Source organism: Triticum aestivum, chromosome 1A (assembly GCF_018294505.1).
Source record: "Triticum aestivum cultivar Chinese Spring chromosome 1A, IWGSC CS RefSeq v2.1, whole genome shotgun sequence".
Lineage (NCBI taxonomy): Eukaryota > Viridiplantae > Streptophyta > Magnoliopsida > Poales > Poaceae > Triticum > Triticum aestivum.
Genome location: NC_057794.1, coordinates 191112568 through 191135280, shown reverse-complemented (window position 1 = coordinate 191135280; position 22713 = coordinate 191112568).

The following is a 22713-nucleotide window of genomic DNA, read 5'->3' as shown; positions in this document are numbered from 1 at the left end:
GTCCCTTCGATCAAAAGTGATCGGGCAGGAAGACCATGGGTTGAACTTTGGGGCGACTGGCTCCATCGCGTATACGTCCCTTAGCACACGCTTCCGCTCCCTCTTGGGGACGTGGGTTGCGTATATCATGTTCACCGTCCGCACTTGTGGGGGAAAACCTTTCTGTCCACTGTTGTTCGGCGGCCGGGGCTCCTCCTCGTCATCGCTATGCAGCCCCTTGTCTCTGCTTTCGGCATTTAACTTGCCTGCCTGCTTGAACACCCAACAATCCCTGTTGGTGTGATTGGCTGGTTTTTCGGGGGTGCCATGTATCTGGCATGAGCGGTCGAGTATTCGGTCCAAACTGGACGGGCCCGGAGTATTTCTTTTGAATGGCTTTTTCCGCTGACCGGGTTTAGAGCCTCTGAATCCGGCATTAACTGCCGTATCCTCAGCATTGTCGCCGTTAATGCGGCGCTTTTGCTTGTTGCGACGCGACCTGCCACTGCTGTCCTTGGTATCCGAATTACCAGGGCTCTTGGTCATGTTATTGCTGCGAGCTAGCCAGCTGTCTTCTCCCGCGCAAAAGCGGGTCATAAGTGTCGTGAGGGCTGCCATAGATTTCGGCTTTTCCTGTCCTAGGTGCCGTGCAAGCCACTCGTCGCGGATGTTATGCTTGAAGGCTGCTAGGGCCTCTGCGTCCGGACAGTCGACGATTTGATTTTTCTTGGTTAGGAACCGTGTCCAGAATTGTCTGGCCGATTCCTCTGGCTGCTGAATTATGTGGCTTAGGTCATCGGCGTCTGGTGGTCGCACATAAGTGCCCTGGAAATTGTCGAGGAATGCGGCTTCCAGGTCCTCCCAACAACCAATTGATTCTACTGGCAAGTTGTTAAGCCAATGCCGAGCTGGTCCTTTAAGCTTGAGTGGGAGGTATTTGATGGCGTGTAAGTCATCACCGCGGGCCATGTGGATATGAAGGAGATAGTCCTCGATCCATACCGCAGGATCTGTTGTGCCATCATATGATTCGATGTTCACGGGTTTGAAACCCTCGGGGATTTGATGATCCATTACTTCATCTGTGAAGCATAGTGGGTGTGCGGCGCCTCTGTACTGGGCTATATCACGACGCAGCTCAAACGAGCTTTGTCTACTGTGTTCGGCCCGGCCGGATTTACTATATCCGGCGTGACGAGTACCGTCTCGTGCCGTGGGGCGCCCACGTGATCCGTAGATCGATCTTGTTTGCCTTGCCTTGTCCTCCAATGTGTCTCGCAGGTCTGGCGCATTTTCCCATGCCTTGGTAGTTTTTGAGCGGCGCCGGGGTGTGACTTGAGTGGAGGGCCGAGAGGCCTCTCTGTCGCGGCCACGGGGTAGCCGGTCGGCCGCATCATGCGCTGGTGATGTAGGTTTAAGTGCTTCCTCCTCTAATTGGGGTAGCAACCTGCGCTTTGGGTAGCTCTTGGAGGGGCGTTCGAGTTCATACTCTTCGGCCGCAAGGACTTCAGTCCATCTGTCGGCTAGCAAATCTTGATCAGCTCTAAGTTGTTGCTGTTTTTTCTTGAGGCTGCTCGCCGTGGCCATAAGCCTGCGTTTGAAACGCTCTTGTCCGACGGGATCCTCCGGCACGACAAATTCGTCGTCGTCGAGGCTTGCCTCGTCTTCGGAGGGAGGCATATAATTATCGTCCTCGACCTCTCTGTCTGCCGCTCTCTCATGAGGGCTGGCTTCTCTATCCTCCTGTGCTGAATTTTGCTGGAGGTGGTTGTCTTCGGCACTGTCCGGGGTGTTATTATCCCCCGTGCCGGAATCACCGTTTTTGTTTTGGCGGGATTTAGAGCGGCGCCGCTGACGCCGGCGCTTAGGCTGCTTCTTGGAGGGGTCATCCTCCGCTGTTCCATCGCCATTGCCTTCTTTTGGGGTGTCCACCATGTATATATCATACGACGAGGTGGCTTTCCAGTGCCCTATAGGCGCTGGTTCTTGATCGTCTCCTGCATCGGCGTCCATACCGTCGATGTCTTCGGAGTCGAAGTCGAGCATGTCGGTTAAATCATCGACAGTGGCTACGAAGTGGGTGGTGGGTGGGCTTTGAATTTCTTCATCATCCGCATCCCAACCTTGCCGACCATAGTCCGGCCAGGGCTCTCCTGACAAAGAGAGAGACTTTAGTGAATTCAGAATATCGCCGAAGGGCGAGTGCTGAAAGATGTCCGCGGCGGTGAACTCCATGATCGGCGCCCAATCGGGTTCGATCGGTCGGGGTGCGGAGGGCTCGGAGTCTGGAGAGGAGTCCGGCTCCTTGGAGTCACGGGCTTCGCAGAGAATAGGGCTGGTGTTCGGCTCGATCGCCGTAGAGATTGCAGCCCCCGAGGCGGTGTCTAACCACCCATCCTCGGTTGGTGTGATCGGCTCCGAGCTAGGGGTCGGAGCGGACACAGGTGCGGCCTCCAGGGCACTGTTCGGCGGCAGAGCTAAATCATGCCCATCGTGACAGTGCGGCGCGCTCGGCTGTGGCTCGAATCCGTCGAAGATCAAGTCTCCGCGGATGTCGGCCGTGTAGTTCAAACTTCCAAATCTGACCTGATGGCCAGGGGCGTAGCTTTCGATCTGCTCCAGATGACCAAGCGAATTGGCCCGCAGTGCAAAGCCGCCGAATACGAAGATCTGTCTAGGGAGAAAAGTCTCACACTGGATCGCATCGCTGTTGATGATCGGAGAAGCCATCGGGCCTAAAAGCGACGACACAGAGGAACTCTCAATGAAAGCACCAATGTCGGTGTCAAAACCGGCGGATCTCGGGTAGGGGGTCCCGAACTGTGCGTCTAGGTTGGATGGTAACAGGAGGTAGGGGACACGATGTTTTACCCAGGTTCGGGCCCTCTTGATGGAGGTAAAACCCTATGTCCTGCTTGATTAATATTGATGATATGGGTAGTACAAGAGTAGATCTACCATGAGATCAGAGGGGCTAAACCCTAGAAGCTAGCCTATGGTATGATTGTTGTTCGTCCTACGGACTAAAACTCTTCGGTTTATATAGACACCGGAGAGGGCTAGGGTTACACAGAGTCGGTTACAATGATAGGAGATCTACATATTCGTATCGCCAAGCTTGCCTTCCACGCCAAGGAAAGTCCCTTCTGGACACGGGACGAAGTCTTCAATCTTGTATCTTCATAGTCCAGGAGTCCGGCCGAAGGTATAGTCCGGCTATCCGGACACCCCCTAATCCAGGACTCCCTCACCTACCTCTGAAGAAACTAACAAGCTGCTCTGAAGAAAATGTCATGCGAATCTAAAGAAACTGCCAGCAAAAATGTTCGCAAATGCCCTATCTCGCAGCCAACGTTCGTCAGCTAATGCGATCGTACACGTACAAAATCCGACCTACTCGATCCTACACGTACACTATCCGACCTACTTGATCCTACACGGATAAATAGCAGATCACGCATGTACTACCTCCTTTCCGGTTTGCAGGGCTCAATTCAAGAAACGACCTACTCGTTCCTACACGAATAAATAGCGGATCATGCAGGTACTAGTACCTCCTTTCCAGTTTTCAGGGCTTAATTCAAAAATCTCACCAACCAAGGTACTCCCTCCGTCAAAGTTTATTAGTCCCGTGAGCCAAAGCAGCAAGACCAAGGCATGGCAATAATTAACTACATGCAGAAGTTTAAGCCTAATTAATTCCAGTGATTTAAGTGGCTGCATGCGTGCCCTCCGCTGCGACACATTGCATGCTCCTCCGCGTACTGGCTGCGAGCGATTCTGAGTTGCTGCATGCAGCCGGCCATAATTAAGGCAGCTAACTGATGCGAAAAAAGATGCGCTTTAATTGTTGAGGCCTTCTATATCCGTGGAATCTTTATTGACAAGGAGGGAGTACCTCATCTGGATTATTTGATTGCACTGACGGGACGGGACGACACAGTCATAATTTTAGTTTTTTCTAGTTTTCCACGACAAGCTAAAGCGCTAAGACATGCCTTCTTATGCATTGAATTCCGATGGCTACGATGACCATCATGTTTCCCACGACACGCTAGTTCTCCTACCTTCCGCCTAAGATTACTGTTTCCCGGGCTTCTTCGGTGGCACCATCACCCAACTCGCCCTATCCTCATGAGCCCCCACCGGCCAGACATCGCTCGCCACTTATCCTCGATCTCTCCACGCCCGCCATGCCCCCGCCCGTCCGTGATAGGCGACGCCGAAGGCGGTCACCGCCGAAACTAGTGTTCGGTTTTTCACCGGAAAGTAGACGGAGGGAGGAGGAATTCTACAAGCTAGTTCGCCTACCTTCTGCCTATGATTACTGTTTCCCGGGCTTCTTCGGTGGCACCATCACCCAACTTGCCCTATCCTCATGAGCCCCCACCGGCCCGACATCGCTCGCCACTTATCCTCGCTCTCGCCACGTCGGCCATGCCCCCGCCTGTCCGTGATAGGCGACGCCGGAGGCGGTCACCGCCGAAACTAGTGTTCGGTTTTTCACCAGAAAGCAGACGAAGGGAGGAGGAATTCTATGGGTCTTTAGATGGCAATGTGGAGTATGATGAGTTGTTGGAGCGCGACTGCCTGGCGGAGGAGCAGTGTATAGCCGATTTAAGACATGGAGCAGCAGCGCACCGATGCTCTGAGTCACGAGCAGAGCGCCCGCAACTGGGCCGACTATGTGGAGGCCGATGCCCGGCAAATAGCCCTGCAGGCTGTCGGGCGCGCACGCGTTTGCGACGCCGAATTTTACTACAAGCTCGTCAAGTAGGTTTCCCTCTTAGAAGCCGAAGCTTCGGTGGACCACGCCGGCATGCAAAGGGCCAACACGCGCGAGCAAAATGCCCTATCGCACCTCTGGCAAGTCCGAGGTGAGGCGGAGGACGCCGGTGCCGGCGTTTAGCGTGTACAACAGATGGTGGCCAGCATCGTCTAGTTAGCTAAGAATAAGTTTGTACTTGTAAACTACTAGACTATTAGCGGGAGTAGAGAGTTAACTTTGCTATGATGGTTGTGAACATGGAAGTTCAGTACTCTATATCTGGATCAGACCTATTACTTTGCTCTGAATGTTGATTTTTCTGTTTGAACGTATAGAATGGGCTGCTTCTTTTTTAAATGGGTTGTATTTGTCCGCCACGGGTTTAGAGGCTGGCTTGTGGGCCTACCAGGTTGACGTGTACACAATCAGGAGATGATTGCACGTGGAGAGGATGATAGTACCCACCAAGGTCATGGCAGTACGCAAGCAAGTGCCTCCTTATTTCAAGCCAATAATAAAAATGGCTACTCCTAATGGATTTCTGACATCTGGGTCCCATGCCATTGTCACCGTAATCAATAAACGAGAGAGTTGCACAACGAGCGGCTGACACCAGGGACCCAGTAGCTCGCCCAGTTAATTTGATAAATGCCACTCCAAATATGGTGATTCCAAGAAATGCCACTGCAATTTCCAAACTTTGAAAAATGCCATCTCATGCCATTTCCAGTGGCATTTTTCGATGTCTCGAGGGACGTTTTTCAAAGTTTGCAAATTGCAGTGGCATTTTTTAAAGTTTGCAAAAATTGCAGTGGCATTTTTCAAAGTTTGAAAATTGCAGTGGCATTTTTATGAATCACCATAATTGGAGTGGCATTTATCTAATTTGTTTTTGAGACGGAAGCAGGGTGTCAACTAGGCTGTGTGGGGCACTCTGGCCTATCTAGACAGCCTTTTCTTTTATGTTTACCACAGACCAACCCAGTAGTTTTTTTGTTCTTTCTGAAAATGGCTAGGCTAGTTTGTTTGTGATTTGTCAAGTCACTTTGTCAGGCCTGTTGGGCTGCAAACTTTCAAGACGAGGAGAGCTTCATTCGGCTGGCCGAGAAAATGGCCTGTCGGTAATGAGAAATAGGCTATACATTTTTAAAACACATCAAACCGGCAATTAGTTTCAAATTTATTTATTTTTTCATTTCGAGATTTTAAATTGCATTGACTTTTATGCGTGGAATTTTTTTTGGATTTTATATCGATATACATTTATTTTTAAAATCAGTTCGAATGTGACTCGAAATTTCGGGATTAAAAACAGTTCGGACCGCACCGAAATATGCAAAATTTCGTATAATTTTTTAATTGTGGCCACAATATGGGCTGTAATGCTAACAAAAAGAATATGGGCTCCAAAAAAACCTTAATAATTAGCAAATGGGCTGTAAATTATTAGAAATAATGGCAGATGGGCTGTATGTTGTTTCCCACGGATTTGAGGCTTTCCTAAAAAAAGGTTGATGCACAAGTAGTGACTGTTGGATGTCCATCCAACGGCCATTGTGCTTCTTCAATCTTTGCTCTTCCTTCTCTAGCCGCTCAAACAAGCATCGATGGGAGTGCCTGCTCCCTCCTCCCACGCCTGGCTATGCTGTCGCGCAGGCCTCACCGCCCCATCGCTAGCCTAGCCATTCCTCTACTCACCCACACCTGCTGTTATTCTTCGACGACATCAGCCGAACCAGTCAACCCTCGTACTCCCCACCACGTGGGCAGCCACTGTCGTGTCTTCCTTGGCTCCATTTCATTCCCTTCGTAGGGCTCGCCTCGTCCCCCACACTGGTGCTCTCGGCGCAGCGTGGTCAACGTGGTCAATGAACGACATCCATCGGAAGTGGAATATATGTGGAGAGGCTGACAGCTGGGTCCACGGCCGCCCACAAGGAAATGCCTCCTTATTACGCATGAAATAATGATTCATCCACCTGATATATGGGACCCACCGGAAGGGCCTCCGTATTTCGCGAATAATACGTTCCCCCTACTGACAGCTCGGATCCACCAGCTATCACTACTATGCAAAACCATACCAGTAGTGCTGGTTTTTGAGCTACCAGTAGCGTGGGCGGCAGCGCTACTGCTACGGTGCTCCAGCTATTTTGTAGCAGTAGCGCTTGTTTAGGCCAGCGCTACTGGTAAGTTTAGCTACTAGTAGCGCGACGCTAGAAAGCGCTAGTGGTAAATGAGCGCTGCTGGTAATATTTTGGCCCGCGCCACTTCAAAACTTTATGTTCTTTTTTCGTATTTTGGCGTTGTATATGTTTAAATAGATATATATTTTATACAATAACAACTCATCATGAACTAGTCTGTTTAAATAGCATATTCATTACCACTTGTCATCACCACCAAACAATTTTCATCAATGAAACATCATATAACAAGTTGGTCACTAGTCATAATCACAACTCCTCATCACCATCAACACTAACACATTGTAGCACATAATAACACATTCTAGCTAGGACCTACTCCTCTCATAGGACCTACTCTACCATCTCTTAGGTAGAATATCATAAAACCAGATAGGCATTGACTCTGCATTAAGGAAAATGGACTCTCCATAATAAAGAACGGAGACCATCCTGTCTCCAAGTCTTGGCCTATGCACAATGTTGTTCCCAAGTAGCTCTCTAGGATGGTTGAAACATTTTTTGAAATCATTTATTATCATGGCTTCCTCGCTTTTAGAAATCTGGTATGGACAAGAGTGATGTGGAAACTGCGGATGACCTGGCCATGGTGGCCGTAAGCTCATAACATCAACGCGACCTCTCGGCAACATCAGATGAGGCACACAATCCATCAGGATTTTCTGTTCAAAAACATAGTAATAACTTTGTAGTTATGAATGTAGTTTAGTTTTAGAAGAATTTATGCAAAAGATGCATGGATGTCGTAATAGTAGAAAATATTACCATGATATCTCCATACCGCAGTTCAACACTTGCACTAGTGGCACTTATTGACCATAATGTGGAGTAGTTTGATAATAGCTATTGTAATTCTCAAGATCAGTAAAAAATATGATAACACCATCTTTCTCCTTATAAGTTAATTGTGCTTCATCATTGTAGTAGTAGGTTCTGTCTACCATCTTCCGTACATTTTCTGAAGAATGAAAATAAGCTATCAATGGAAATAAGCTGTCAACTATTTTGAAATAAACAATATAAATTACTTAATAAATATGTTTGAAAAACTCACATGGCGGTAGAACTGGAAGCGTGTCAACAAGGACCCAAATGGTCATATTCTTTTTGTCAATGTTAGGATCACCAACATCGTAGGTGAGAAGCATAGCCTGATGAAAATCATACGCCTTGAAAAGTGCTTCCCAATTCAGGCAACCAAAATTGGATGAGTTCAAAGAATTGTTTAGATTTACAGTAGAATCATAACCATGATGGGGTCCTTAGTTGAATTATCTTTGTCTCAATGCTTTCATGATTTTCAAAACCCTTCTTCTCCAAGACACAGCGTCTTGCATGGCAAGGGATAAGCTAGTCGAATTGTAAAAGACGAAAATTACACGTTGAAGAAGCAGAGAAGTCATGCAAAAAATAACAAAAAACACTTGTCGTCATTGCGTACCGTTTCAACATCGAAGGTCTCTTGGAGCTTGATGCTGAAGCGTCGACCTTCTACCAGGTGAGGCCTGTTGCACAGACCGCACTCATCTTCGTAGTACTCGCACATAGAGAATTCCCTTTCGTGGTCAGACATTTCCTAATAGGTAATTAATAATCCATCATCGAATACATATATAGTAGTTTGTAGCAAAGATCATCATATAACAACGAAAACACCTAAAATTTGTAGTTTGTAGTAGTTTGCAGCAAAGATCATCATCGAACCTAGTTTGTAGCAAAGATCATCATATAATCCATCATCGAATACATATATAGTAGTTTCTAGCACAGACCACACTCATCTTTTGCATTCAATAAGCAAATAACTAATAGGTAATTAATAATCCATCATCGAATACATATATAGTAGTTTGTAGCAAAGATCATCATAAAATATCACTAATACATCTCGAATAATAGCTCCTCTAGGTTCAGTGGGCCGCGGTGGACACCAAAGAGAAGGAACCATCATAGGATCATAGCTCCAATGAGATCCTTGAAGAATCTACCAGGTATTGGAGAACCTGATGTCCGCCAACGCAACCATGTAGCACTAGATGTGCGTCTCCTCCTCCGTAACACAGTGTTGTACCACCTGCGCAGGGGACTCAAGCCTCTGCACCGATGCCGGCCCACGTGACCGCCACCAAAGACGCTCCGGGTCGACGACGGGCTGGCTCCTCACTAAGCTGCGCTCACCAGAAGGTAGCACAACCCAGTACCATCCCGGCGGAGCCCAGTCCAGGACATGGCCCCTCTGCTCAAGTAGGCCTCGTCCGCCGAGTCGACGACGAGGATGTGGGATAGGCATCATCGACGTCGAGGACAAGATGCTTAATTATGAAAACAAAATTAATAAACACTTAGAAAAATTCTGCATGACCTTTGCTAAAAGTAGGACATATCGAGCACCTAAAATTTGCCAGAACGTAAACGAAACGACATTTCTGGCAAAACATAGGCCACTCGGAAAATTTTGACATGTCCAAAATGTGACATGTTCAAAATATGACATGTCCACCGCGAATTTGCATATAACAGGAAAAATTGCTTTAACTAAAAAAAATAACAACAATTGTTTTAACTAAAAAAATACCTAGAATTCTGTTAACTACACCTAAAACAACTAAAACACCTAAAATTTTGTTAACTACACCTAAAATAACTAAACCACCTAAAATTCTATTACATACAGCTAAAACTTCTAAATTCTATTAATTACACCTAATTAAAAACCTAGCTAAATTTCTGTCCTAACTTCAAAACCTACTTAATTTAAAAACCTTGGGTTCATACGAATTAACTAGGCTTCATACAACCTAATCTATCCTAGCTAGGGTTCTATCATAACCTACATTATTATAAGAACCTATAGGGGGAAGAGAGCCCGTGTGGGGAGGGCGGCCGGAGTAGGACGCGGGGGTGGCAGCCGGATCAGGGGATTGAGGGATTCTGAGTGTGTGAGTGTGAGTGACTGAGAGGGGAGGGGCGCGCGGGAGGAGGAAGAGGTGGGCTTAGCAGCAGCGCGGTTGAGGAGGCCCAGTGCTATAGCTAAAGCTGCAACAGGGGGCCGAGAGCATGGACCATCAACAGCAGCGCTGGCCGGGAAATCCCGTGCTACAGCTAACGTGCGCTTGCAGCGCTGGTGTTGTCCGGCGCTACTGCTAAATAGCAGTAGCGTGGGGTCTTTAGCCAACGCTACTACTAAATTTCTACCTATAAGCATTTTCCTAGTAGTGTATATCTTCGCACGCAAGGAAGTGCCTCCTTATTGCACACAAAAAAAATGAATACTCCCCCTGCTAGCTGGGACCCAGCATAGTGGGAGGCTGACTTGTGGGCCTACTAAGTTGACGGGGACGAAGGGCTTTGTCAACTTAGTCAATACAAAGCATTCTAGCTCCAGTTACCATACGATGTCTATCCAACGGCCGTAGTGCATCTTCAACCTCTGGTCTTCTTGCTCCAGTCGCCTAGAGCAGCGCCGGTCGTGCTGCCTGCTCCTGCCTCCCATGGCTGGTTGTGGTGCCGTGGAGGCCTCACCGCCCCCTACTACTCCCACCGCTAGCCAGGCCCTGCAGTGATGATACCCTCACACCGCAGCCGAACCACTCAACCCTCGTACTCCTCTCCGCGTGGGCTTCCACTGCCGCGTCTTCCCTGCTTCTGCGTCATCCCCTTCCTAGGCCTCGCCGTCGTCCACCGCCCTGATGCTCTCAGCGCGGTGTGGTCAACGTGGTCAAGGAACGACTTCCATCAGAAGAGTACTATACGTGGAGAGGCTGACAGCCGGGTCCACGGCCGCAGCAAGGAAGTGCCTCCTTATTACGTGCAAAATAATGATTCCTCCACCAGACATCAGGGACCCACCAGACAGGCCCCCGTATTTGGTGAAAAAACGTTTCCCCCCTGACTGTTGTGACCCACTAGCTAGATCTTTGCACACAAGGAAGTGCCTTATAGTCGGGACCCACCTGGTCAAAGCGTATGTAGCGTTGTCATTCTCGTCGCGAACATGGACGTACATATGATCGGTCTATCTACAGGCTGCAGTGATGAACCGTGGCTGTGCAAGGAAGGGCACGTGTCGTAGTAGAGGCGCACACGTGTCGTAGTAGAGCCGCACACGTAGCATGTACACGTACATACATCGGCCAGGGTGCAAGAAAGTAAATACAGCCACGTACGTACATACGGGCGGGGTCTCCAACGCCTACTCGCGCATACGTACGACCAGGGCTCGTGTACATGGTTGGGTCGGAATGGAGAAACTGCGTCATCGTCGTGTTCATGGGAGGCAACAGAATGTGTCGTGTTCATCAGGAGGCAACGAAACGCGTGTTGTTCATCAGGAGCCAACCGGCTTGGACAGGCGATGGAAACAAGGCCTGGCGTACCGCAGAACGGAGGAAACGGTCTTATGTTCGACCGGTTACGGTGGAAACGGGATCCTGTTCATCGAGAGGGGTCTGGCGTACCGAAAAATAGAGGAAACGGACCTCCTATGGTGGAAGCGGGGTCCTGTTGATTGGGAGGGGTGTGGCATACTGCAAAACGGAGGAAACGGACTTGTGTTGGAGCGCTACGGCCGAAATGGGGGTCCTGTTCATCGGGAGGGGTGTGGCATACCGCAAAACGGGGCTCCACGGGATACTGTTTATCTCCACCGTCGACCTCCTCCTGCCTCCACGGGCTACTGTTCATCCACCGTTGACCTCCTCCAGCCTCCACCTGGGACTTTTCATCCACGGGCTCCTGTTCATCCAGCCTCCACCGCGTGCTCCTCCACCGGCTAGTGTTCAACCAGCCCCCTCCACGGGGGTCCTGTTCGACCACCCCTCCACGGGCTACTGTTCATCCAGCCCTCCACCGGCTACTGTTCAACGAGCCCTCCACCGGCTACTGTTCAACAAGCCCTCCACGGGGTCCTGTTCATCCACCGGCTCGATCGATCAGGGTACTGTTCATCCAGCGGCACCGGCCTCTACTACCACGGGTTCCTGTTCATCCAACCCCCATCAGGAACTGTTCATCCAAACCCCCCAACAACGATCATTGTTCATCCAGAGGTAGCATCGACCGGCTTTAGTTAGCAGCAGTAGCGAAGGAATCGCTCGATCGGGTTCAGTTAACAGCCATCGATCGATCACGCAAGTTCAGTAGCGCGTAGCTTGCAGTGCAATCACTCGGGTTCAGTTAGAGCCCAATGCCTCGCTCGGGATCAATTAGAGGCCAATGCCTCGCACACATGCGCGTATGTACAAGAGAAACACACATCGCTCGGCCCCCGACCACCCACCGTAACTGGGAACTCCCCGATATTTTCCTCACCCTCGCTTCTACCACGGTTTTTTCCATCATGAATGGCCCAAAGAATATCATGCAGCTGCGTCTCCGACCCGCCCAGGACGAAAAGCCCATTTTCTGTCATGATTTTTTGACATAGAAGTAGGACCCCACCACATCTATGATGATACCGGGTTTTGTCACAATTATGGTCATAGAAGTGTCATAAGTATGTCAGAAAAAAAATTCGAACATCACTCCGGTTGAAAAGAGATGCAAGACTTGATAAGATGAAAAGAACTTGAGTAGAGGACACCACACCATATAAATGGATAAACAAGCAAAAGAACATGATCTTGACAAAATGAGATGATGGACGGAGAAGAAAAATGACAACTCCTACCAAAATTGAATTTGAAGATCATCCTTGCAAAGAAGGATTGAATGGAGTTGTTGGAAAGTCAACAATAAAAAGATATAATTCCCGTCGACTTATGGAAAACATCTCAAAATTATGAGGTGAAGACCAGCCACTAACGGAATCAATTAGTTGAGATCAACGAAGAGATGAAAACTTCTTTCACTGAGAGGATAGGAGAAAACTTGGATCATTGATAAGCACCACAATTAGCACAATCCTTAAGGAAGGCCTTAGGTGAAATCTTTACCAAGATAACTCCAATGAAGAGATTGATGGATTTAAAATACATCATTCTTGACAAAATGTGAATCATGAAACATGAAGAGAAACTGTCAAGAGTGACATAACACCATCTCAAAAGGTAAGATAGAAAGAATGGTATTTCGTAATGCAAGATGAAGAATGCTTTTTCTTTTCCAACAAGGATGTTGATGAACACTTGAAGAAGGAATTAAATCCTTAAAGAACCACTCTATTGATCCTTTGAGAGAACTCCGACAATAGAAGAATGATCCAATGAAAGGAAATTTAAAAAGAACAAGACGAAGCCTTGCAATGATTTAGATGGCGCTTCAGGGTGAGATAATTGAGAGAGCTTGGAACTCTGGAAAAAAGGAAAAGATGAAACACTAGAACTGACAATTTATTCATCATGAGCAATCTCCGGAAGAAAGGATTAAATCACCTTGTTGAAATAAGAATAAGAGTTATGTCATGCTTATCCTCATCAAGTTTAATTGATGACAAACAGATTTGGCATGCAACTTATTCCTCTTGAAAAAAGAACCGAGCAGAGAAAAAGCACAACTTGGGAAGGTCTTCAACGAACCACCGGTAGGCTTTAGGAAAGAACAAATGAATTGATATGATACCAAGAGAGGAGTAATCTTGAATGGACAATTGTAAGACTTTGGAAACGAACAAACAAAAGAGAACAAATCACCAGGAAGAATTAGAAATGAATAAGATACTTGAGGGAATTTAGATAAAAGAGAAAAACGAGATCATGAGCTGACTAAACAATACTTGAATGTGCACCGACAAGAAATAGGAATGAGAGCTGAACGTTGAGATTGATTAATATTCAGAAATGATGGCCTTCGGATGATCGAGAAAGGATTCAACTCCCGAAATTTGTCGGATGGGTGAAAAGAATTCTCATAATCGAAAACAATTATGAGAGGATGGCATCAAGCCTGAACTACACATCTTCAAGAAAACAGACCAAGATTTAGGAGAAAAAATCTTCTTCGATCTTCAAATCTTGAGAATGATGGTAGAAACACCACCATGAATTGTTGAGGCACTCTGGAATGAATAATAGAAATGTTGAACCAACGATGAAAATAATTTGAAAGATCTTGGAGAAAACATATGACTGATGAAAATTCATTCTTACATCAGATTTTAAAAAGAATTTGAGAATAGCTCCGAAAAAAATTAGAAGAGTCAGGTAAGATCCTAGGAAAAGACCTGTGGGTTAGGGCCCACTCAAGAGAAACACCGTTGAAATTATTTTTAAGAGAGATTGCATCGGTTGAATCAAATGACTTGAATGACATAATAATCTCCAAATAGCTTGAACGGATTAAGAATGGAAACATGAATCTTCTGAGATATCTTCAGCACTCCGGATACAAGTATTGCAATGTTAATGATCAAGAGATGCTTGGATAAGAACTTCCAACATGAGAAAGCATTTGAACCGAGGAAAGGGATATGATCAACACCAAAAGCTTGAATTGAATCCACTGGAGAAGAAATGAGAACAAAGAATGATAAACTTGAAGCTTCCTTAGTATCTTCCTGAGAATCACCGGATAAGAACATTAACGGAAAAGAATGGAGAGACTTCCCATCAATAGGAAGGATGCTTGATTAAGAAATCTAAGTCCTTGAGGAAAAGGGAGGGAGGGCGGGAAAAACAAAGACAACTTGGGATGAATGAAACAAACACCATTGAGAGAACTTAGAATTGATCTCGCGAATGGGGAAAATGAGAGGATCATCTTGACAAGAAGCGCACAGGTTGGAAAAGAATTGACATGACAATCTCGATAAACAGGAAGGATGAGCATTCCCATAGAAATATGAGAACATCGCTTAGAATAAGGTATGGAATCAACACTTAACATCGAAGCAACTTGAATACCATAACTCAAGATGAAACAAAGGATTGGCTTGCAAAATAAGCCAGAACAAACATATGATAGAGAATTCGTTCGAAGTTTTCGTGGTGGGGCCCGCACAGGCTCGATCATACAACACCATCATGTAAAAGGCAGTGCACATGACATACGAAGCGTCCCGGAGTCAGCATAGCCAAGGACTCTTTAAGACACAACGAGACCATTGTAAAACCAACCATGGACAGGCGGACTACTAGACGTCGAACCCCAATCTCATATCATGTATCTCTCCGAAAGATATCCTAGGTAACTTTCCCACCTATGAACTCCTGAAACTTTCTGGTTATGCAATCTGGTGTTGGGGATACTGGGAGACACAATATATCACACAACTACCAAGCCCTGCGCTCCAACTGTAATCATCCTTCAACACATAATCAAGAAACCTTCGGAAATCGTGTACCACAAACCTTCAAAAACATCCGATATACTAGATGTGGTGATACATCTGATTGCTCTCCCCAGTATTGAGTGTCGTCAAACTACTCTCACCACAAAGAGTATAGAAGCGTTTTCGATGTCGGCGACCTCTGGTATTCCAAAACTGAAATGATAAGCACCGTGACAAAAACACTTTGGAGCTCAACTCCCGGGACACTTTCACAACCCCTAAATGTCAGGAGGCACCAAGACATATTTCCCGTCACAATTATATCACAACGATGCAACAATACCCGCGTGATCCTAAAAAAATGAGTGAAAAGAGGAGAGTGAAGTCAAAACATCTATGTCAGGAGTCCTCACCAGAGCGAAGAAGGGGATAAGGAGTAAAAAGACTTCCTACTCTCCGATATAACAAAGTCTCAAAACAGTTTTTCTTCTAGACTCAACAATGGCAGCGGTTCAATCCATCAAGGGGGCTCCTAAAGTCGGTAAGGGTTTGATACCAACTTGTAGCACCCAACATGCGATTCTATCCCAATCACGTGATGAACTCATGATTGGGGCACAACCGCATTTCAAGCGCATAGCAAGGTGGATATCATTACAACATACCATGTATGGAATAGATGATAATACAAGATAAAGGCTTACACTCGCCACAAGTTACAACATGAATACAACAGTTCATCAATACATAGCAAGCATCATACAAAAGAGCAGGATCCGACTATGGATGAAAATAAATGAAAATAAGAACGACATCCACCCTGCTAGCCCAGGCTCCCGACCCGGGATCTATCCCTTGATCAAAGAAGAAGCACAAGAAGAACTCCAAAAGAAGCAAGCATCACGCTCTCACATCAAAGCTTTGCATAACCTGTACCTGCAACTGTTGTTGTAGTATTCTGTGAGCCACGAGGACTCAGCAATCCCATTACCATGGGTATCAAGACTAGCAAACCTTAATTGGTGTGGAAAAGGATAAGTGGTGAGGCTGCAGCAAGAAGATAAGCAATATATAGTGGCTAACTTATGAGTACAAGAGTAAGATGAGAAACTACACAAACAGTCACAAAACTAGTAATGATCATGAAGTGATCCTGAACTACTTACGTTCAAACATGACCCAACTGTGTTCTTTTCTCGAATGCACCCGAAAAGAGACCGTCATGCTTATGCACGCGGTTGGTGTATTTTAATTGAGTTTAGTTCAAGTCCACCACAACCGGATATTAAAAAAAATCCCATATGCCACATAACTGCGGGCACGGCTATCGAAAGTTTAAACCCTGCAGGGGTGTCCCAACTTAGCCCATGACAAGCTCATGATCCGCGGAGACAATCCTCCATCGCGGGACCCTCCGATCACACCCGGAATCCCGGTGCACAAGACATTTCGACAATGGTAAAACAACTCCAGCAAGACCTCCCGGCGTGCCGACAACCTGATAGTAGCCGGGCGTATCTCGTCTCAGACCATGTCCGGATAAGCGAAGCGTACATGATCCAGATACCCCAAATTTTCTAGGGGCAGTCCAGCATGGTGCTCTAGTATGGGACCAACACCATCAGCACTGGCCCCCCGTATTAGGTTGAATAACGAACCTCGGGTAGCGCTAACTCCCTATGCGTCAAATTTATTATCATGTTTAGTTATTACGTTGAGAAAATGGTAAAACCAATATTGGGCCTTGCTGTAAGAGTTTTATTCAAAGCAAACTGTCAAGAGGGGCCCATAAACCCTCACCGTGTTGGGGACGCAAAATCAAGGAACATAACACCGGTATGACGGAAACTAGGGCGGCAAGAGTGGAACAAAACACCAGACAAAATGCCGAGCCTTCCACCCTTTACCAAGTATATATGTGCATTAGTTAAATAAGAGATATTGTGATATCCCATGATATCCATGTCCCAACATGGAACAAAATGCAACTGCACCTGCAACTAGCAACACTATAAGATGGGCTAGCAAAGCAGTAACATAGCCAAACGAACGGTTTGCTAGGAAGGTGAAAAAGGTTAGAGGCTGGTTCATGGCAATTTGAAAGGCTTGATAAACAAGTGGTAGGTAGCGCGACATAGCGATAGAATCAAGACAAGTAGCATAGCAAAGATAGTAGTGAGATCCAAGGTGACTGTCATCTTGCCTGAAATCCCTCTATGAAGAAGAACGAGTCCATGAAGTAGATGAACCAACATAGTCGAACGGGTCCTCACAATCGCAACGTAACTGGAACTATCGAGAAGAAGCATAACCGGAAAGAAGCAAACAACATGGTAAACAACCATCACATAAACATGGCAAGATGCACAATCAAATATGATGCATGTCCATTTTAATGAGGCATGGCATGGCAAAGTGCAACAAATAATAGTACAAGTTATGTGGAGCTTAATGTGCAAGGAGTTGCATATTGACGAAACACCACATGCAATTATTTAGTTCTCTCCTGTTTATGCTACCCAACAATATTAAATGTTGTTAAACATGGCAAGATGTGAAGCATATGTAATCTACACATTTTAGGCAATTTAAATGAGGCTGTAAATAACAAACAACAATTCCGGAAAATCCCCATGTGCATAATTTGGATTTGGTACTGATCTGTCCTAAACCATATTTTAGAGTTGTTAAACATGCAAACTAAGTGCATAAAGTTAATCTATGCATTTTTTACCCCATTTACATATAAAGTTTATTTAAATCGGAGCTACGGTTAATTAGTTATGAAATAAATCATTTTAGCATGTTAAACATTTTACACATGAATGGAAGTTGGATATTATGAAACTAGACAAAATTCTAAGCATTTTACATGTATAAATCATTTTAATCTGATGCACGGTTGTGGAGTTATTATATGCATGATCGACAAGGGTTTTTCTGTAAAACTGCAAAACATTAGATAATAGACAAATTCGTCCAGGAAAAACACACATGAGATGGCCTGAATCTGGAACAGGGCAGCGGCTTGGGCTACAGGAACTTGGGAGGCTCACCATGGTCTCTTGGCCCGATCGGTGGTGGAGGGCGTTGGCTGGGCCAGATCACGAGTCTAGCAGGTGATCCACACGCGTGGTTGCCGTGCGCTTGATGCAGCGCCACTGCATCTCGCTGAAGAAGAACGGCGGTGGCGCCATGGAGACAGGAGGCAGGAGGTCACAGCGGCGGGGCTCTTCCCGGCCAGATCGTGCCTGATCCCACAGGAACAAAGCGAGGGGATCCGATTCACGTAGGAGGAGACGAAGCAGGGGCTTGAGGTGATGCGCTTGAAGGAGGCTGTTGTTTCCTGAAGAAAAGACATAGAGTTCAGAGAGAAACAGGGGAAGGGGAGGAGAGAGAGAGACGCAGTGGGATGGCAAGGGCCTGACGGGGCGACCTAAATGCTCACCGACGAGGTCAGCGGCTGCAGGATCGGGGTGAGGAAGGGCACCGGTGGTCGGAAGGGACCCGAGGTGTCGGTTGGAGGTCCCGCACGGACGGGTGGCTCCTTGAAGGCGTCTGCTTGGAGCTCCCGCGGCAAGCGAGGTGGAGGGCGCCCGGAACGGAGCAGATTTGGCGAGGGGAGGTGGAGCAGAGGCAAGCCGGTGGCGTCTGGATCCTCTTGGCAGCCTTGGCGTTCATCCAAGAAGGTCTCCTATCCAAAGGAAATGAGCAGAGGGGATGAACAGAGGGAGAGGAAACCAGAGAGCGAAAGGAAGGGGAAGGGGAACGGGTAGGCCCTGGCTGGGCCGCTCCGACGACGGGATCCTGGTTGCTTCGGTGGTGGTGTGGTCGGCGGCGGCGGCTATGGAGTGACCTACTCGGGGGTGAGCGAGCAGGGGGTGCGGGAGGAGGCAGTACCTCGATCCATTGAGGATCGAACTTTGGCTGGCTGTGCAAGGGTTGGTGGAAGAATGGATCGGGAGTTGGAGGCTCGTGCGCTGGTTGGCTGATGTCTGAAGCCGAGGTGGATTCCGGATGGATCCCAAGTAAGAAGAGACAAAAGGAGCAGCGGCCCGATGGGAGAAGGGCCAAATTTTAGGGTTGTTGTCTAGGAGGTTGGTCTATATATATAGGAAGAGGAGGGGAGTTTGGATCATCCGATTTTAATTGGAAGGTCGAGATAAATAGGTTAGGAGGTTCAAATGAGAAACTGATGATATTTTAGGGATGATCCGGACCCATCGATAACGACGACCTGATTCTGGTTCGGGAAAGTTTTTGGACGTGCGCAAGGGGTCTATGCACTGCGCAAAGAGGGTTAGGCATTCACGGTCAAGAGGGAAGCGAAAACCCGATTGGTCTGGAACGGTCAATGAAGGCAAAACGGCTAAGAGGGAAGGTGATGCAGGCAAAGGGAGAAACGTCAACGACGAACGAATGCAAGTTTTTAAAAAATGAGGGCAATGAAGTGCCAATGCAATGCAAATGATGACATGATGAATGCAACAAACAAATGAAACACGCGGCAACACTGAAAAACATGGAGCGTCAGTCTTGGGTCGTCACAGGAAAGTCCATGTGCAAGTTTTAGTTGTTATTAGGCAAATGGTAAAACCAATGTTGGGCCTTGCTGGAAGAGTTTTATTCAAAGCGAACTGTCAAGAGGGGCCCATAAACCCTCATCATGTTAGGGATGCAAAATCAAGGAACATAACACCGATATGACGGAAACTAGGGTGGCAAGAGTGGAACAAAACACCAGGCAAAAGGCCGATCCTTCCACCATTTAACAAGTATATAGATGCATTAATTAAATAAGAGATATTGTGATATCCCAAGATATCCATGATATCCATGTCTCAACATGGAACAACCTGCAACTAGCAACACTATAAGAGGGGCTCAGCAAAGCGGTAACATAGCCAAACAATGGTTTGCTAGGATGGTGGGAAAGGTTAGAGGCTATCATGGCAATTTGGCAGGCTTGAAAAACAAGTGGTAGGTAGCGCGACATAGCGATAGCATCGACACAACTAGCAAAGCAAATAAAGTAGTGAGATCCAAGGTGACGGTCATCTTGCCTAAAATCCGGCTAGGAAGAGGACCAAATCCATGAAGTAGACAAACCAATGTAGTCGAACGGATCCTCACAATCGCAACATTACCGGAACTATCGTGATGAAGCACAACTGGAAAGAAGCAAACAACATGGTAAGCCAACAAGCTTAGTCATGGCATGATGCACAATCAATTATGATGCATGTCATGAAACAAACAACACTACAAGTTAAGTGGAGCTCAATATGCAACGAGTTGCATATTGACGAAACACCACATTCGAATATTTAGTTCAATCTCGTTTATGTACACAACAATATTAAATGTTGTTTAACATGGCAAGAGGTGAAGCATAAGTAAACTAACTATTTAGGCAAGTTTAAAAGAGGCGGAAAATCCTCATGCACATATTTTGAATTTGGTACTGTTCTGCCCTATACACAATTTTAATGTTGTTAAACATGCAAAGTAATTGCACCAAGTTAACCTATGCATTTTCTACCCCATTTACATATAAAGTTTGTTTAATTCGGAGTTATTATTATTTAGTTATGAATTAAATCATTTTAACATGGCATTTGAGCAAATTAAATGCAAACAACGTTTTAAACATGGATGAGAGTAGCATATTATGAAACTAGACAAAATTCTAAGCATTTTACATGTATAATTTTTTTTAATACGATGCACTATTGTTGAGTTATTAAATGCATGAGCTCTGATGGTTTTTCTGCAAATCTGGTGTTCACTGGATTAATAGGAAAATTGGTTCAGAGGAAAAAACAACACGGGCCGAATCTGCAGGCTAGCACAATAGGAGGAAAAACAAAAGGAGGGGCGTTGGGGTGTGGCCTCACCCAGTGGGCCTTGGACCAGTCGCTGTAGAGGCTGGAGGAGGCCGGCTGGAGCCTCACGACGAGAATTCAATGCAGGCACTGGCAGGGGCGAACGTGGCGATGGGGTGCCACTGGATTAGCTGCCCGCAGTGATGCAGAGCAGCGACAGAACTTGGCGCGGCCTCAGGGGATCGCGGGTCAGGCGGAGGTCAGCAGGGCAGCAGCGGCTTGATCCGGGTGCGAACAAGGCAGGGGAAGCATCTCCCATTGGTGGTCAAGGCGGCTAGCTACAGCGAAGACAGAAAGGGCAGTCGAGAGATATGCGAGACAGGGAAGGTGCAGGGGAAAAATGCAGGAGCGGCGGCAAGGCATCTCATCGGCGACAAGGAGGAGCTCCGACGGTGGTTACGGGGACTTACGGCGGAGCTCAGTGCCTCGCCTCGCTAGAAGATGAACGGAACGGCAGCGACCGGTGCTGGTTCATGAGCAGCAGAGAGAGATGGTTAGAGGAGAACCAGAAAAAAGGGGAGAAGGGGACGCAAGGAGACGGCGACCTACTGGTGGCTGCTACTACTCGGGCGAGGAGGCCCGGGGAGGGTTGGAGACGTGCGAGTGCAAAGGCCTCCGGCACGGGAGGCTAGCGAGGCAGGGGGAACTCGATGCCAACAACTTCGGGAACGAGGCAAAGGTGGCAGCTCTGGTTGGTGGGGATCGGGATGGATGGATTGACGGGACTGGGTGGTGGCTGAAATCGAGGAGGGAACGAGAAGGCTGGTTGGGTAGGTGGATCAGGAGGGATCCCAAGGAAGAAGGGAACCAACGGTGATGGGACAAGCTCCCGAGGAACAAGGAAGAGTGGTTGGCGGCAGGAAAAGGGAATAGGACGATGGGACAGGTTAGGACTAGGGTTAGGCTGTTTATATAGTAGGCTCATTTTCGGTAGGGGTTACCTCGTCCCTCCGGTCGCAATCGGGCGGTCAAGAATAAATAGCCTAGGGGAGTCTAACAAAGAATCGAAGATATTTGAGGGATGTTTGGGGATGATCCGGACCTAACGGTCATGACTGCTCGGGTCGGGTTCGGGGCAGTTTCGGACGCACATATGAGGGGTCGATGAAATGTGCAGAGAGGCTGGACATATAGACGAGAGGGGAAATCGGAGACAACAGGGTTTGGCAAAAGGCTACGGAGAAGACAAGAGAGAGAGAGAGAGAGCGCAGCCCAGCTGGTCTGAGAGCAGGTCAACACAGACAAGGGAGAAGAAGCAACTACGAGCGGATGCAAATTTTATGAAAACATGTGGATGCAATGCTCATGATGACATGATGAATGCAACAAAGAAATAAAACACACACATCGACAAGGAAACAACTAGAAGGCTTCGGGAGCGTTGGTCTCCGGTCGTCACACTGCTCTCCCCAAGGTGACCGTGCCGGGCTTCAGCACTACGTGCCCACTGAGATCCCTTCCTCAATCCATAAAAGGAGGAGTAGGGTTTTATGATTCTCAGCGGCTGTAACACCCCCACTGTCATGCTACAGTAATCCCTGAGTTCAAGCTAATCATTTTGCTAAGACAATGCTTAATCATCTTGATCGATATCTCATTTGAAACTTTTTCACTGAATTCAAATCCAATTTGCACGTGAAATATGAAGTTGCACAAAAGTTGCTCCAA